The sequence below is a fragment of the Buteo buteo genome, chromosome 17, assembly GCF_964188355.1.
Source record: "Buteo buteo chromosome 17, bButBut1.hap1.1, whole genome shotgun sequence".
NCBI lineage: Eukaryota > Metazoa > Chordata > Aves > Accipitriformes > Accipitridae > Buteo > Buteo buteo.
The window spans coordinates 22,320,892-22,339,284 of NC_134187.1; the positions used below are offsets into that span (position 1 = coordinate 22,320,892).

Sequence of the window (18,393 nt, forward strand, 5' to 3'; positions counted from 1 at the left end):
ACGGGGATCCCACGCGCAGTGCAGACTGCTCGCCTCATTCATCTACTAATGCCTTCACTGCTGGAGGGAGGCACTGTTTTCTAACAGGCCTCAAGTAGATAAGAATGCAAATGATATGCTGACATCCTCCTCATCCCCAAATTAAAGGCAAGGGACACTTTGAACCCAGCTGTCAATATGCACCACCTCGTGCTCTACTTCCATTAAGAGGAGAAATCAATAATGAAATTCAAAGTTTCTTTGCTGTAATCCTGTGCCTTTGGGACCTGCAAGGACGTGCTTCCCCAAATGCAGCAGGAATCAACCAACAGGAACAACTTCTTTCCACACCATTAGAAGCCCCTTCTTGACTGGTACTCCCCAAAAAGCTCTTCGTGCTGCCCATGAGCGCGTCCCTGCCTCTCCGGAGCATGGTGCAGGGACACCCATGTCAGCATTACCCACCACAGCTCAGTGGCAAGTGGCTGGGCAAGCAGGGCAGCATGGGGCTCAGGCCCTGGTTCTTTCAGTAGGTTTTGCAGCCCACCCCAAGCCCGTGCTGTTGACCACTCCGAGACAGATGCCTCAAATATTTAGGCTGAAACTACACTGTAATCATTCCTGGACTTGTTGCTTTCTCTATGTGCCCCAGACTTTGTTAGCTTCTCTTTCACAGACAGCTGCTTTTCCCATCATCCTGAATTCACTTTCAGATCCTTAAATATCTTATCTCCTAAAATCAGGCTCAACTTTCCAGTTTTCCTTGCTGCCTGTTCTCTGTACAGTGATTCCCATTCTCCAGCTCATTCTCCCAGCTACTTTCCAGTATTTTTGCTTTTATCCTGATGAAAGTGCAGCTATGTCAACATTTCCCCCTACACCAATACTTCAGCTTTAAAATCAGAAATTTCTCTTCAGAAGAGGGACCTGTACTGCTTGCTTCTGCTGGTCAGTTCTTGCCATCACAGACCCTTGTGGGAGCTAGAATAGCAATGGTCTATGGCACTCAAGACTCTGGATGCTAGCGGGCCCTGACTCTCACCTACACAGCAGTCCATTGCCTACATTTACCCATACTTTTTTCCCTCTCTGCTTTCTTATTTCTTAAAAAACCCTATTTCTAAAAAATTTTTAGCCATCCTGAAGCAGAGAGAGGGAGGAGCAAGGCAAGCTGGTAGGGTGCATGACTTAAACCACAGGTAACAGCAGCTGGGGAGAACAGCTTCTCTTACACCTGCATGGAAGCCCAGACCAGGGAGTTGCAGCCAATACAGGGCTGCTACGCAAAGGATGCTCAGAGAGGTTCACATGCACAAAGATCCATTAGCGGGGTCTGCAGCTGACGGCATGCATGGAGTTGGTTTTGCTGAAAAATAGAAACAACAGAGGAATGGAGAGGTGAGGGGAGGTGAGAGAGACAAAATAAAAAAGGGGAAAAAAGGAAAACTCAGTGGCCAGTGGGAAGAGAGGTGATGGGGGTGCCCAGGCGAGCAGCCTCCCCAGGAAGGGCTCCCCTCCAGCGCAATGCGGTCACCCCAGAAAGTCCCTTGCAGAAAATACACAAGTCTCATTGGGACCTGTTCAAACTGCTGTCAGTGGTTCCTGCTTGAGATGCTGTTATCGCCAACTGGTGCGTGCTGGCTGGGGCTGGTGTGTGCTGACTGACTGCTACACTCCATGCACGTGTGTTATTGGCCCCAAGCAATGGTGGGAGAAGTGGGGAAAAGGCAGGTGATTCTCCTGCCGCTGCAGTCGCTTCCTATGAGAACCCGCCACAGCCACATTACCGGCTTTGCTGGGAAAAGGACGCGACAGCAACAGCGCGAGAGCAAGAACATGAGACCAAGGAGAGGAAAATCCTGCCCCATGGGCGGCTGGGGTGATGGGCACCCCCGCACTGCCAGGGGAAGGCAGGCTGCCCCCCTGCAGGCAGGAGGCTCTGGGCAGCACCAAGGCGAAGGCACTTCAGGCAACGCAGTAGCACGTGTGCATGCCTACGGGCATCGGTCACCTGTGAGCCACTACACGCTCAAGTGGTCGGAGCTGTTATCTCCCAATAGTTGTTGCTCCTACCTGACAGATAAAGATTGCAGGCAGAACACTGCAGGACGTTGCCTATGTGCGGTCGCATTTCTGAACAATAAACTGGTTTAAAGCAAGGCTCTCCACTGGCTACGAGTGTCATTAAGCCTGATTTACTCCAGGTCTTCCACACTGACACAGGGGCAGTGTTTTAAAAGAGGACTTCCTGTAAAGCATACATGATTTTCATTCTATACCTGGATCACAATAGCAAAATGTATTATTTTGAAGTCGTAATTTTGACAATAATTCAGATATTTAACTAAGGAAGTACTTTCCAAAATTCATCATCCTTAAAGAGGCCAGGGTGGAGGAATACGGGCAGGATTCTGAACCTACCCATGGCTTCCACTGCGGCTCTTTGTGCAGGATAGAAGTAAACAAAGTGCTGTCACTGTAGGGAAATAAATAAAAGAAGCCATAGAAAGAAAACAAATCAGCACATCTTCCTCTACACACAACTGTATGACTAATCTTGGGCTTTTTGACTTCAACAGTTAATAGATCTGAGAGGACATCCTTGCAAATCATTCTGTGCATTACTTAAAAATTAAAGCTAAGCTAAAAGGAATTTTGCCTAAACCAAAGGTAACTAGAACACCAGCTCTGTAGGGGTAACAGGATTGGGCACTGTCAGCTCATAGAAGAAAGAGATGGTCCTGCCCCAAAGAGCCTACAATCCATGGGGAGGCAGATGGATGCCGCCAGATGGAGGAGCCCAGGGAAACAAAGAGAATATATCGCTTGGCATGCGAGGCAATGTTCTCAGCTCACTCACAGTCAGACTGTTTCCAAATTTTTGTAGGCGTTGCAGCAAAGCGCAGTGTTAAGGAGGGATGTGAAGGTGGTTAATGAATTTTAAGATGACGAGGCAGGCAAGGAACAGGAACAATGTTAGTCATATTGTTGCATTACACAGTAATATCTCTGCGGAGCACAGAATTAGGGAGATGTATTGGAATATGTTGATGACAGAAGTAGGAAATACTGTCAATAAAAGAAGACTGCAATAGTGTGTAGATGAGTTGAGGCACAGACAGACAATTGCAGATAGTTCAGTCCTCAAAGTCATCTAAGGTTACAGATAGACAGCAGCAAGAGTTGCGTTGCTGAGGCTTACGGAGTTACCATTGAAGTAGCTTAAACTACTCATTTAATTCCTGCTGAGAATTGACTCGTTCACTTCCCACAGCTCCACTGCCAAGCGGTTACTCCTGTATTTGCAGCCTGCCTACCCACAGTGCTCTGATGCCATTGAGGGACAAAATAATAGAAACCAACAAAAATGTAACAGCAAAAGAACAGCAGAAAACCAAGTTAATTTCTGCTATGGAGAAAGGAGAACTTCTGCCATGAAAGAAAATTTTGTTAGAAATTGCTGCAGTTTGTACCTGTTAGAAACTACAGGGGGAAAAAAATCACCTTGGAATGCTTTTTTGAAGTATTCCAAAGCAAAGGTAGGTAAGCACCGTCACTGCAGAAGTATAGGTGTAGCGCAAAGGCAGTAGCACAGCTTGTCTGAAACCCAGTTTCTGGTCAAGCAGGGCTGGATCCCGCTCTCCTCACTCCAGACGCGGCTAGCGCAGATGCCTGCCTCTGAACTAGTTGCTCTAACCTCCTATTGTAATTTACCTATTTTAGATGTTTATGTTAAGATCAGGGAAAGAAGTGATGCTTGATAGTACAATGAGTTAACACAGCTAGTGCAGACACAGACATCAATGGTGTCAATACAGCCAGTCACGTGAACTGCACCCCACTGATTTGACCACCAGAATTCAAGGTGAAGCTGGTTTGAAGAACGGCTACCAAGATGACCAAAGCAAATGAAAAGTATGTATTACAAGAAGCTACATTTAACCTCACAAAAGGAGGATCGTCAAAGCCTTCATTTCCTCTTAGATATTGATGAACAGTGATGATGTCCTTGAACACTGATTTTTGCCTCATTCCCCAACTACTGGATGCGGCCAATAGCCTAGCTTCATCTCCCCTCACTCAGGGGAGGTCTTCACAGAGGGAAAGCAACACTGGTAAAATTGAGTGGCCCACTACACATGGGAAAGCCAACACATGAGAAGGACTGCATTTCAGGCTCTGCATAAACAGGTACTATCTGACCTGATGTGCAAGTACAGCATCTTTGGGGGAACCATCTCCAATGTCCCAGTAGACAGTCATTGTCCTACAGAACATTGCCAGTCCTGACTGCTACTGATCCATGAGCCATCAGTTGAGTGAACAAAGTCAATGCCAGTTTTTCTGTAGCTAAGGTGAATATTAGTACAGATGTATTTAGTCATTTACAACTGAAAACCAAAAAGACCCCACCAAAATGAAAAAAAAACCAACCCCAACCCCAAACCAAGAATATAAACAATGGGCATTAATAGAGATTTGGGGTCTTGCAGGTCTGAAGACCTTAATGGAAGCTAGCACCTTTCCAAAAGGTGCTGCTACACTCACACCAGCCACTGGCAACTCTGATGTTTGCGTCCACCTTAATGATTTGTGCAACTTTGCAGAATCTGTAAGTTGGACTGCAACAGAAAACTGGTCTAGCAGATATGGGCAGGGAGAAGCTTGTCCACCTCTGCTGTGCAAGTGACATTGCGTCACAAGCACTTCCCTATTCTGTCTTTTGCTTAATACCCACTCCTGGAAAGTGGGTTGAGTGTTTAAAATGCATAGCAGGATAATAGCTGTCTTTTTTGAGCAACAGCTTTATGCCTTGCTGCTTCTGAGGCGGGTTCAGAAATCAACCAGCACAACACACTACCAGAGAAGCTGGAACACTATGGGCTGTGCTCATGGGCCTGAGAATTATCTGGGTGCATATTGCTGGAAAGATTTATCTATAGCCATTATTCTGGGAAGGTTCACATCTGGCAGGCAGTGGACAGAATTCCAGTAGAAGTCTAGAGTCCCAGTAACCCTGAAAACAGTTGGTAATAGAGTTCCCTTTTTCTCACAAGTATAATAATGCACTGTCTTGCAATGATCCCAGTATTCAGAGCACATACCAACCACTTGAGCAAGGTAGTGCACTGGAAGGACACGCAATGCAATCCTGACAGTTTGTGAAGAAGGTGGATATCATCATTATCGTAATGTTATTTTTCAGCTACCAAGGCACTGCTGAACTGACTAGGGAAGCCTACAGCACACCTATGGACATACCTGGATACGTAAGACTCGCAAGACACATCATTATTCAAGAGCACATCCACTCCCGTGATTGTGTGTGCCAATTAGCTGCTATTAATCCAAGACAGTGTATTATTTGTTGCTCTAAAGGAGTGACATACAATGGCTGCTATTCTGCAAAGAAACAAGGCATTAGGCTCTTTCCTGTGAACAGACTGCAATTTCCTTTCCATTTAGAAGAGACAGAGCAAAGAGAGGTGAGCTTGTTAAGGAGCAAGGCATGTCCTCTCACTCTGCTCTGCTCCACAAAGTCCACTAAAATGGGTCTCTACATCAAGACACCCACCAGATATTGGCTCCCGTGCCAGGCTGAACATGTGTTCCTGGCTAGCCAGTCCTCAGTGGGTGTTTTTCACTGTGAGAGTTGATCTGAGAAATTGTATTACAATCTGTGATGAGAACACTTCACGTTGTGTCCTTTGCTGCTTCTGTGGCTGATGAGACAAAAAGTTGGACTGTCAGACTCCATGTCCTCATGGACATCCCTCACTCCATCTGCAGAGGGTCCCAGATCATGAGAGGCTCTATCACAGCGTCCCAGCTATCTTCTGCAGCTTGATACACAGCGTATAGCTATACTGACCTGCGTAGGGTTGTAACCTGTCCAATGCACGCAGACACACAGCCCAGAGCCTTTTGAATTTGAACCACTTGTTTGTAAAAAGCTGGACAGATCATTCCTAGCAGTTCTGTATTGCTGCTGGGAAATCTTCTCAGCAGTAAAGCTGTGCACATGAGCAGGTGCATATGCAAGTAACTTGAGCAGGGTTCTTCCTCCTCCTCTACGTCCCACGGTGCAACCCTGTTACACACATGCCAAATCTTCACCATGAATCACACAAATGAGAGAGCTTAAGAAGCAGCCTTCTGACATGTAATTCCAGAATTGCAGGTATTTGGAGATGGCAGCTGAGGATAGGCGGCCACAAGATATCTTGCGATACCTGCGAATGACTGGGAGGCTTTCAAAGAACTGCCATATTTTATGTATGAGAAAGACCCTAACATACAGTATCCTGTACTTTTCTGTAGCTAAGGACATTTTTCATTTGTTTCAGAGCACAGCCACAGTGTGAAAAAATAGCTGCTGTAGGGATGTTTGGGGTACCAGGACTCTGGAACGGAAAAGGATTAATTCTAAGAAGGTAATATAGATACATTCAAAGCACGACCACAATTTTGGTTCTAATTCTGAAGCGCTGATTTACAACAGAAGTAGGCAACTTCAGTCAATCATTTCACTGGTACCTCTCTGTTCTTTTCAAACAAAATTTTCAGATAGTTAAAATGCGTGGGTTACAATATTCCATATAGCCTTATAAATTGTGAGTCATGAATCCTACAAAGGCACCTGATCCACCTTCTAAACAAACCTGTAGAATCTTCTTTTTGTAAGGGCTGGAACTTGTTCTACATGTGATCATGGCTAAAATGAATCTGTAGCTATTACCAAAATGTAGACTTTTACTGACATTTACCATTCCTGCATAAGCAAATGTGTCTAAACACCGAGAGGTTCTGCAGTCTTCCTTAGCGGTCTGCTAGGAAAGTTACTTACATTTAGCAGTAATGGATATCTAGATCTGTAACATCCAAAAATGGTTTCTAATTTAGAAACTGTAAATGCTTTAATCCATCCTCACAGATATAAGGGCCTGAATATATATTGTTGTATGCTGCCTGTTTCCAATGCAACAGGCTAATGAATTAGTCCACCGCAAACACAAAAGGTCTGTAAATTCTCTTGTAAGACTTTAAACTGCAATATAAGAAGACATAAATTACTGGAGCCTTCCAAGTATGATAGAAAATGCTTCAAAGCTTTAAATTAAATTACATAGCGTTAGTGGGAACCTTGCTAGTTGAATTTCTGTTCTCGCACACTTTCTGACATGTCCTCTTGTTTTGTTTCCTTGTAATTGCCTTCACACTGCTGATTACACATGGTTCCCATCCCTTACTACCTGTATTCCTATTTAAATGTTCTAATCTCTTAAAGAGACACCTGGCATGGCATTGTGCCAGCACAGTTGTGGCTATTTAACATGATTGGTAATCTATTTTGAGGCATAATCCGGTGTAAAGGTGCATGTCTTATGTTGTGATCTCTAGGTGAACACTGGAAGATTCCTTCATCAACTTAAGAATAGGGTAAAACTATGCAGGAAATAAAGCATGAAAAATACATTAATCAAAAAGGCAGCATTTCTGTAACATTTATTTTTCATTAAGTAGTGTTTATTCTGATTAAGTGTTGTGGCTGCCTGACTGTGAGGCCAAACAGAAATGATTAAAACAGAATTCAAATTACCTAGGAGTGGAAAACAAAACAAGAGGGGTAGAGCAGTCAACATTTGCACTTAAGCACGATGCACTGGACTCAGCACGGAGTTCTCTCTTCAGAGATCGTATTTCCCATGGCACAACACTAAGAGCTCACTAGGACCAGATGGTATTCACCTAACAGCTCTAAACCAACTGAAGGATGAAATAACACAACTGCGAGCCATGGTGTGTAACCCCTCACTGGGAATTGTCTCAGTGTCAGGGGCTGGGAAGGTGGTGAAATGGCTAATTTTTACAAAGGATTCCGGGGTGATCTGAGGAACTACAGACCAGAGAACCTGATGTCCTTGTTCAGCAAATCAGTAGGGACCACTGCAATGAGCAGACGCGTGGAAAAATATACTGGGAAACACTTCATTAAGCTTCTGTAAAGGGAAGACGTACTTCACAAGCCTATTGGCATTTTTTTTTTTGAGGAATCGACAAATAAGTGGACAAGGTGTACTATAGGTGCATTTTTAAAATTAATTGGGGGGGGGAAGCTCTTAAAAAGGAAGTCTCATGGGCTAAGAAAATCCTCATTTGAATGAATAAGCAATTAAAAGATACAAAAGAAAAAGTAGGAATGCAGAGTTCTCCTACTGGAAGGAAATCACCAATGCAATCCTATGGGACTTTATGCCAGGATCTGTACTGCTCAGCAAAGTCCTAAATGACCTGGAAAAGGTGATGAATAATGGGGGAACAGAGACTGCTGATTCCACTACAGTTATCACAGGGACTAACATTGAAAGCTGACTGTGCAGAGCCGCAGAAGAGCACTACGATCATGAATAACTTGTGATAAAATGGCAGATGAAATTCCATGTAGGGTATTGCAAAGTGGTGCACATAATTACGTACACAGATGAGGACTGTTCAGGAAGGAAGGAAGAGTTCTATGATGATGTCAGCTTGGTACCCAGTAAGGGGCCAAAAAAGCAACCAAATTATTTGGAAAGGACTAAAGAACATATCAAAGCACACTTCAAAAAATGCATGAACCTGCATTTTTAATAATGTGGGTAGTTTTGGTCCTCCCATCTCTGCAAGGATGAAGCAGACTTGAAAAAGATACAGGAAAGGGCAAAAAGGTTATAACAAAAAGTTGGAAAATTTTCTTTATGAAAACTGAGTGAAAAGAGATCTTCAAGTCGGATGTGTCCTTTTATTCTTCTTCCCTGCTTCCTTATTTCCTCTATATGTCTTCCTCTCCCACTCATGTTACTGTGTTCTTATCAACACTTCCATTGTCTTCCCAGACCTGCAGACAAATGGAGGGTTTGAAATACAAGCTGTTGGGACTTTCTTTCCTCACTCAAGCGTTAGAGGGAGGGCTTCCTCTGGTCTTCCTACACTCCTCCAAGGTAGGAAAAGCTAAGGATTCACTGCCCCCTGCCCCAACATACAAAGGAAAAAAAATACTTCTTTGAGTTTTTTACCTCCTTCCTGCATCATAGCCTTGTCAACAAGATTTTTGCTGATTGTCAGACATTGACTTCTCCAGTTTGGAGGCAAAGAGACTGCTTTCAGTGCTCGGCTTCTCTGTGAATTAGGAGCTGCTATGACAGATAGTCCCACCTTGCAAGTTACTTCCAGAGCTGACTGCAAGCTCTTCCCATTTCACAGCATATAGACATCTCAACCAACCGCTTTTCCCTGAGAGCAAGGTGGTACTACTAGTTAAGCATGGTTCAGCTTTACCTCTCACTTATAGGAAGTTTGTGTCAACTTTATTTGGAAACTGGAGCACAGGTACTACAACTGCCAGGGGGTGCAAATGCCCTGGCTGCTTCATCTTAAAATTTAACTCTGACCAGTTTTTGACTCTGATGGAAAACTCACTCCAACTTGAGAGACATGTTCATGGATTTCCACTCATTTGAGCCAAAGACAGATACTCAGTTACTGAGAAACGCACTGCTTCAATCCTTGGCTCATACCACTTTAAAGACCAGTGCACAGTTCAGTTCAGGAGGAACAGGACTGAGGGGCTGCGGGCTGAAACCTTCGTATAGGCTCTGCTTTCCATGAGGTGTATATCAATTCATGCCTATGATCTTTTATACAAAAATCTTTCCCTACCAGAGACAATTTGGGTTTTTACACTGGTCTACAGGAAGTGTCCAATCATACAGATTATGCAGAATCCTCCTTTGCTTGGTTCACTACAGTCTGAAGCACTCATCTTCATTAACTTAGTGTCATGTATTTTTGTGAACATTAAAAACTCTGTGGAAGCCTGAGTGTAGCATCGTGGAAAAAAAATTGCCAGACACTATAAAAATGCAAAGCACAACCAAGGGAGGGTGCTTTAATTTCAGAGAGACAGCTGTAAAATTGCTTAGCAAAGATAGTTGGAAATTTGTTTGTGTTTCTTCCCAATTGCAATGCAGAGGTGAATGGCTGTGTAGTGATAAACCCATCTGTCTTGTGGGCGCCTGGAGGAAGACTGCACCAAAACAATATTGCCAGTTTTATAGTTAATATCCTGGTGCACAGTACTCTTGAGCTGAGAGTTGGGCCGCAGTCATTTCCACCGCCTTAGGGCATACCATAGAACAGCATGCTCAGTTGTAATGACTCTTGCTCACAAGCACAGGCTGCCAGATTGGGAAATGGAATGAATATGCCTGCAGGGCATAATGGCAATATGAGCACACCATTCCATGCACTGAGATAATATTCAGGTTTGTGGAATCAGATTTGAACCCAGAGAAGAGAAGGAACAGAAACTGTGGGTAGAATGTTTTTATTGGGTAGGTTTTCAGGGGAATTGCTTATCCTGGATATTCACATAAAATAACATCAATTTAGGGGCTCAGGAAAAAAAAAAGTGGCAAAGACTGGCCTAGTATGGATTTCTAACAGACAGTTTTATGGTTTTTGTAGTATTATAGGGTTCTTTTCAGAGTTCTTTGGTTGGTTTCAAACAAAATACCGTGCAAGAGACTGCTGTAGAAAGCATCTATGGTTTCTGGATATCAGTAACTCCTATGATTTGGATCAGCCTTGGACAACTGGAGCTGCATCAAGGTTGATAGAGAGGACCCTTAGTTATTAATCAAAAGACTGATTATCCTCTTAGAGATACTTGCTCAACACCGTCTCATCTTTGTAACTTTTACCTCCTAAGTTTCCCACCACTCTCATTTGAAAGTGCAAGTCTCAGGTTATCCATGAGAATTTTGTTGAGCACAGAGCAGAACAGGTCTGCGAATCACCATCGTAACCTACAAGGGAAAAGCTACGCTCATCTAGCCCCATCTCTCCTTCCCTCCTGTTCACATCACCTCAGTAAGTCATTGTTGCCAGTTGGGCTCAGATTCCCATCCTATGGTACCTGCAAGGTAGTTTAAGACAGCTTTTCACTCTGTGAAACAAGGCAAAGCCTTGCAAATTATGGAGAAAGTGGATGGGCATGGGAATTCTAGAAACACAACAGTCAGCTAAGTCTTTGTGTCTCAGGTACCCTGACAAGGACACCTGAAATGTTTTTGGCTTGATAGCGAACTTTGATGTTTTTTGCTTATGCATAAGGGAATCAGACTGAAAGAAAGGATGCTACCAGGGCATTTTGAACAGAAACGCTGCTTTTTTTCCTTAAGGCTTCCAGTGTAGGGGAGTTAAGGAACTTTTAGAATCCTACAAGGCATGTTCTGTGTTAGCAGAGAGACAGAACCTGGGAGCCAGAGGCTCTATGCTATTTGTATGCGAGGGGTTTATACAGCCACAGGTCAGATTCTGGCTAGGGCAATTAGACTTTCCTCAAATATAGCAGCAGAACAGCATTCACCAGCTTTACCCACATTGAGAAAACAAATCAATGTATTGCTTTGAATATCTCTTATCTTTGGCTCTTTTCCTTTTGCAATTTCTGGTACAAAACACTTCAGTTTTCTCTTCTGCCTCTGAACTGTGGGCTCCTGCCGCTGGTGCAGGAGTGGTACTTCCAGTTGCAAGTTGTTTTAAAATCCTTTTCCTTTCATGGTTAGCTCCTCTACTAACTGGCCTTACTGTGACTTTGCTGGTTACTGCGCTGCTATGCTGTTATTCCTCCTTTGTTTTTCCATTGTGTAGCTTTGGGGCCAGCTTGTGACACAGCCTTGACTAAAGGGAACCATGAGGGTGATGAGCCACTGCAATGAAGTGGGAATCCCACAGGCGCTTCTGTCTCATACAAAGATCCTCCTGAGAATCTGCTCCTCCTTCTCTCCAGACTGTGACAGCTCTGGGCCGAGAGTAACTGGGACTTCTCTCTGCCATGTCTAGCTCCAACAGAAAATGCTAATGCTGCCTGTATTTTGATTCATGATACCAACTGCAGCTTGGCACTCCATGAGCAGCAGAAGTTCGGAGACTAAGCTGAAGTTTGATTAATATCTCTGATGAATCCTTACACTGGTCTCCAACAATAGCTTAGGGTTTAGATAGGTAATGCTGATACTGACAGTTAACATGCCTATGCTGCGGCCTGGAAATCTGCTCAGAGAACTGCTTCTGTAAAAACCTGAAAATTTGCAGATCCCATTATAAAACTGTGAATGCAACTTCCTAAGGAAACTTCTAAGTCTCAAGCCTGGTTTTTTTTCATCAGTAGTTAATGAACTTACTGCAAGGATCTTTCAATTACTAGCTGGAAGAAATGCAACACAACAGATAATGTACACACTAGACACCTTCATAACTAAAGTTATGGATCACATCTCGCAGGAAAAGAAAGAAATATGAATTATCCTTTGATGTTTAAAAATAAGTAATCTTTCACAACAATCATTCTTAACTAATGCAAATCATTCCCCGCAGAGCAACAAATTGAAAACACATAAGACAAATTTGAGAGGCTATTTACTTTGAATACTTTTTGATTATTCTGCTTCCCCTTAAACATACTCTAAACCACAATTCTGTATTTTTTTGTACATTGTCTTTAGTTTGGACTCTTATCCTTACATTAAAAAATTAAAGCTTGTTCTTGTAGAAAACTGAAGAAATGTTTGTTGGCAGCAGCAGACAACTCCTGTAAAGTTACGTAGTGCCACATAACTTTCTGATCAAAACAAAAAAAGCATATAAGACACTAAAGTACATGTCAAATACATTAGAAATCTAGTAGATGATCTCAGTTTTCTGTTTTCAAAAAGAAGGTGTAAGTAGGGAATCATGACAGAATGATGTTATTTCTCTTTGGATCCCATAAAGATTAGTACTAGTACTTGAAACCATTCAGCATTTTTATTAATGATCTGTAAGTAAACATAGAATCATTGCTGGTAAAATTTGCAGATGACATCAAGATCAGCAGATAGTCGATACTAATGAAAGCAGTACAGGCACACAAAACAATCCATCATTTACTAATCTAGACATAGTCAAAGAAAATTAACGTTAATACAGCCAAACAGAAAGTCAGACATTTAAGAACAAGAGGCATGGAACCAGGGCCTAAATCCTGGAGAGCAATAAATTCCAAGAGTACTTGTCTACTGTAACAAATAATTCAACATGGACTCCCTATTGTCCTGGTTTCGGCTGGGATAAAGTGAATTTTCTTTCTAGTAGCTAGTATAGTGTTATGGTTTGGTTTCAGTATGAGAAGAATGTTGATAACACACTGATGTTTTCAGTTGTTGCTAAGTAGGGTTTAGACTAAGTCAAGGATTTTCCAGCTTCTCGAGCCCAGCCAGCAAGAAGGCTGGAGGGGCACAAGAAGTTGGCACAGGACACAGCCAGGACAGCTGACCCAACTGGCCAAAGGGCTATTCCATACCATGTGACGTCATGTCCAGTATATAAACTGGGGGGAGTTGGCCTGGGGGGATCACTGCTCAGGAACTAACTGGGCATCGGTTGGTGAGTGGTGAGCAACTGCATTGTGCATCACTTGTTTTGTATATTCAAATTCTTTATTATTATTATTATTGAAATTGTATTGTTATTGTTATTATCATAATCATAATTATTATTTTCTTCCTTTCTGTCTTATTAAACTGCCTTTATCTCAACCCACGAGTTTTACTTTTTTTTTCCCAATTCTCTCCCCCATCCCACTGGGTGGTGGGGAGTGAGCGAGCAGCTGTGTGGTGCTTAGTTGCTGGCTGGGGTTAAACCACGACACCTGTACAATCCTATGGCAAAAAGTGGACCCACAAACAATGGAGTAGTGAGTACGAAAGTTGGCACTGCTCAGATTTCAAATGAAGTTCTATGTGCAGTTCCAGCACACTTGTTCTCTAAATGGTGGGAAAAAAAATGGACAGAATGTACAAGAGAGCTACAAAACCAATTTGAAGGCCGTAGAAAATGCCTTAAATAAAATAATTTAAAGAGATAATGGTTAGGGTACCAAAAAGGGAGGTTGCATTGTAGCTTGATTACAGTGTTCAAAAACTTTCACAGACAGAAAATAGTGGCTAGTGAGGGACTACTTAATCTAGTGAAGAAAAGCATACCAAGAACTAATGGCTGAAAGTTAAATCTAGACAAATTCAAATTTAAAATGTGGCACATGTTTCTAACTGTGAGAGTGACTGAGTACTGGAATAAATGACCAGAGAAGGGGGTATGTCTTCATTTCCTGATGTCTTTAAATCAAGCTTGCCTGTCTCTGCAGAAGACTTGCTTTAGCAAAACCCACAAATTGTGCTTTTGTCAGACTGAAGTTACTGGTCTTCACACTGAAGTAAAAGGAAAATTTATGACCAGGGATCTAGATGGGGTCAGAGAAGATAATCTCATGTCCTTTTTAGTCTTACCCTCTATGAATCTATCAATTTACTGAGCACAGAGAAAAAACTTTCTGAGTGACTTTTACCATCTGGATAACAATGTGATCTGTAGCAGATTGTAAATCACCCAGTAATAAATATATGTCAGAAACTATTGAGATGAATATAGTCTTGCAACGCCTTCTAATTTAGAAATTTAGAGTTATTTAATATTTTACACTTTAATTTTATACTGGGTAATTGAATTAATGTGAAAGGGTTAAGCAGACAGGCTAATGAAACACTGTGCCATGTACTTAGCTTAATGTGGTTGGAAAAATCAATGCACTTTGGTCTGTCAGTTAGCAATCACAGATTTAATTGAATAACATGTCAAGTATTTTAAACTGTTTACCAATGTAAATAGAATCCAGCACTATAGTAATGGTAATAAGCTAAGATGCTTTCCCTGAATTCCAATCAGATTTGAACATGACCTTCATTTTAAGCTCCAACATGCCAGACAGAGATCAAACAGCTATCATTATGTCTACAGAGTTTGGTGATTACTCTTGTGATTCTGCAATAAATATATTTGCTCTTGATTCACTCTCTAGAACACAGGTAATGGGTAATCAGTTTGATATTCTTAGCAATGGTTACTCCTCTCTGCATTTATATTCACTTCCACTTCATTATTGTTGCTGGGAGGAGGACTAAATCACACAGCAATCTTCTACTGAGCCTACCTCAGAAGTGGCCGAGGCCACTTTGTGCATGATCGCATGAAAGGAACAAGAGGAAGAGCAGGAGAAGCAGCTCCTCAGCTTGTGTTGGGTGAGTTCCAAGCACAGCTGTACAACAGCTCCTTACTCTTCTTCTCCTTCTCCCTTTTACTACTCCCAGGCAATGGCTTCCCAATGGAAGGTATGAAAGCAGCAAGGAGCGAGGGTCACAGCCCTATCCAAGTTGAAGGAGCTTGCCACTGCCAGACCAGAACCAGGGGCAGGTGATGATTTGGTCATGCAACATGTACGTTCCTGTCCCTTTCTCAGGTGCAGTAAATGAATTTTTTTTACAAGATCCAGATGCCTGCAATGCAGGTGTTTCCATCTGACCTGTCAATTCTCCCATAACAGTCAACGTAAAGACATAAGTTCTCCTATTTGTACCATTGTTCTTATCCTAAAATAGACATCTAGAAGCAATCAGTTATATTGGGCTGTACAAGTATCTATTTCGTCCCAGTGATTATAAAGTTCTCTAGGATAGGCAGCTCAGATGGAAACATCTACTCTGCAGACATCTGAAGTTAGGAGAAATTAATCCCACCCTGCATGCCCTCCAAGCTCTCCTTAGCAAGCTGCACATGAACACTGCCTCCAAAGTGTCTACTAGGGAGAACCAGGTCCCTGTTTTACTAGACTGATCATGTGCGCAATGTAAAATTATTATGCCATTTTTAACTATCAGCAGCCTTGCCTATATGTTCTAGCATATTCTTGATTGTAATTAAGTCTATTACATTCCCCTAGCACGTTGGCACCTCAGATGTAATAGAAATTTGTTGTGCTAGGTGCTGTGCAGCAGCCCAAGCCCTGCATCAAATTGCTACTAGTTTAAGAAAGGAGAAAACAGATGAGAAAATAGGCAGATTGATGTAGGAGAACACAGATACAATAAGGCAACATCAGTCAGCAGAGTAAGCAGTTGCCTTAGCACACTGCTGACCCTGCTGTTGCCAAGCTTTTGGGCAGCATCATGGCAAAGGAGAGTTTTAAAGAAGGAATGGAAGGCGATATAAAGACTGGTCTGTAGAGAGCTGTGGAAGGCATTGTGGGAAAAAGCACAAATGTGTTAATCTGAAAATATAGCATGTGGGTGATGGAAGCTAATACCAGAGGCTGAGAGGATGGAAGAATCATCTGTACACTGACTCTCTGAGGGACTGAGAAGACTGGCAAAGATCTTGAAGTGAAGAAAAGCAGCCTCTACTTGATGCAATCTAAAGCAGCCTAGGGTTGATGCAAAAGAAAAGAAGGTATTGAACCCCAGATTCATTCCTTCTCTGTTTTTGTGTAGTCCTCTTGAATCTTACATAACACTTTTTTTTGTGTTATGTATCCTAAACCAGGATGTAGCATTGCAGTAATAACGTAAAAGAGAACTACAGCTTGCTTACACATTTTACAAATGTATACAGTTCATTAAAATGACTACAGACTATTAATTCTACAAAGTTAAGCACTCAACTTGGAGAACGTACTTATTATAGCTATATATTTGACCCTGACTGACTGTGGTACATATACACTGTTTTCAAATAATCATAAAATATATAGTTTTTTACCTAGATCGTGAGAGATAGGAAACATATACCACACCTGTAAATTTCTGCTTCTCCTTTATACTTATGTAGTGGTTTTCCCCCATGGCTTAGTTTAGCATATATCTAGCAGTTTAAAAATTCACATTTTTTTCATCTAAGAAAAACATATATTAAAAATTGTGAAATACTCAGACATTATAATTAGCCTATTCAACGAAATTTACTTAGATGCAATGCAGAGGATAAAGTAGTTAACACTGAAGCTAAATTAGCTGCATAAACATGTGCAATGCAGCCCTCCTTAGGTGCAATCTAGGGCTGAAGCAATTAATCACAAAATCTACATAGCTACAACCTAAGGTAGGCCTAAATATTAAATACAATGCATTTTTCAAATCTTACAGTTTGCTGTTTTTTTCACTATGATTCTTTGTTATTATACTTAATGTGTAGCATACTGTACAAGCATAACACACCACTTTCTACTCCACGGCTGTGGACTGGTTTTATGATATACCAGATATTACTGAGTGAAGTATGTTTTCTTTGGTCAAAGACAGCTTAACAATTTTCTGCCTTCATGCTGTTACTCACCACTTGTTTCCTTCCTTATCTTTGTTTTTACAGCCTTTTTTCCCCCCATGTCATTTCAGAGATTCAGCCTACTGAGTAGTACCCCCTGCACTGGTGCAGGGGAGAAAAGCCACCTGTCATAGAAAATTCATTAAGGAATTTATAACTCTATGTGATTGTAAAGTACTATATAAAATATTGTACCATTTATGAAGCAGTAAAAATCTGTAACATTAGAGACTGATTCCCACATTACATATCCACAAAAGAAAGAATTAGGGTCTTACAGGCAATTTTGAGAATAAAACATGTACCTATATACAGAGATAATGGCTTTGAACTCATACCCTTGCATACACGTGTAGTGACCAGGTATTCACTACTACTGATGCCCAAAACTACTCCAGCCTCTGTGGTGTTCCTTGTACACAGAGCCTAGGGAAGGGACCACCACCTACTCAGAGCCTGATTTCTCTCCCACTGTGCTGCTGTTCCTTCCTTACTGTGTAATGTTTAATCATGCAAACTAGAAAGTTAAGTCTTGAAGCCACATGCAGGCTACTTTGTAGTCGATCCTTAAATTCTTCCTACTGTTGGAGTCTGTGTAGGTTTTAAAAACAGAATTTTAAAGTTCTATCTTCCCAGAAGTTTGAAATATGCTGATAAGGGTGTGTGTACAGTTCAGTCTGGAGTTCTCTGATACAAAGTCCACTAAAAAAACTCTTCCATGCCTCAGAAATTCCATGATACTGCACAGTCATTAGACTGAATGATGTGGAAGAAGCAAAAATTCAAGGCCATCTCCTTTGCCAATTATGAGTTTAGCATGAAAATCCAAAGCGATAAATGTTTCATTGCTATCTTGAAGGAGCCACGTATTGTGGAATGTAAAACACACTGTGTTCACTGGTGGATATTAATTTAAATTTTTCAGTTTTCATATCCCAGCCGTGTTGGTTATACCACTGCTCAAATAAACCATAAAAGGTGTAGGGATATTCAGTGCCATTTTTTTAAGAGAAGCAGCACAGAAAAATGACCAGGTATTAGAATTCTTGTGTATGAAATCTTTTGACTGCAAATAGGATGTTAAACATGGAACCAAACAATCCTTCCACCCTGCCATTTTTAGTACATTGCCTAATTGATATTGTTATAGGATAAGTAATGTCCATTTCTTTTGCTTTTAAA

General features: G+C 41.8%; 1 protein-coding gene across 3 annotated transcripts in view; it reads right to left on the reverse strand.

The window, feature by feature from the left end:
- ERICH1 (glutamate rich 1) overlaps window positions 1-18,393 on the reverse strand; it is a 103,472-nt gene that overhangs the window by 7,226 nt on the left and 77,853 nt on the right. The window contains exon 7 of one of the 3 annotated variants that reach the window (XR_012653317.1): window positions 8,839-8,857. The exons of the other annotated variants lie outside the window; for them this stretch is intronic. The gene's annotated coding sequence lies outside the window, so the exon portion shown is untranslated. Of the gene's footprint in view, window positions 1-8,838; window positions 8,858-18,393 lie in introns of those variants that run through there. 3 annotated transcript variants of the gene reach the window in all.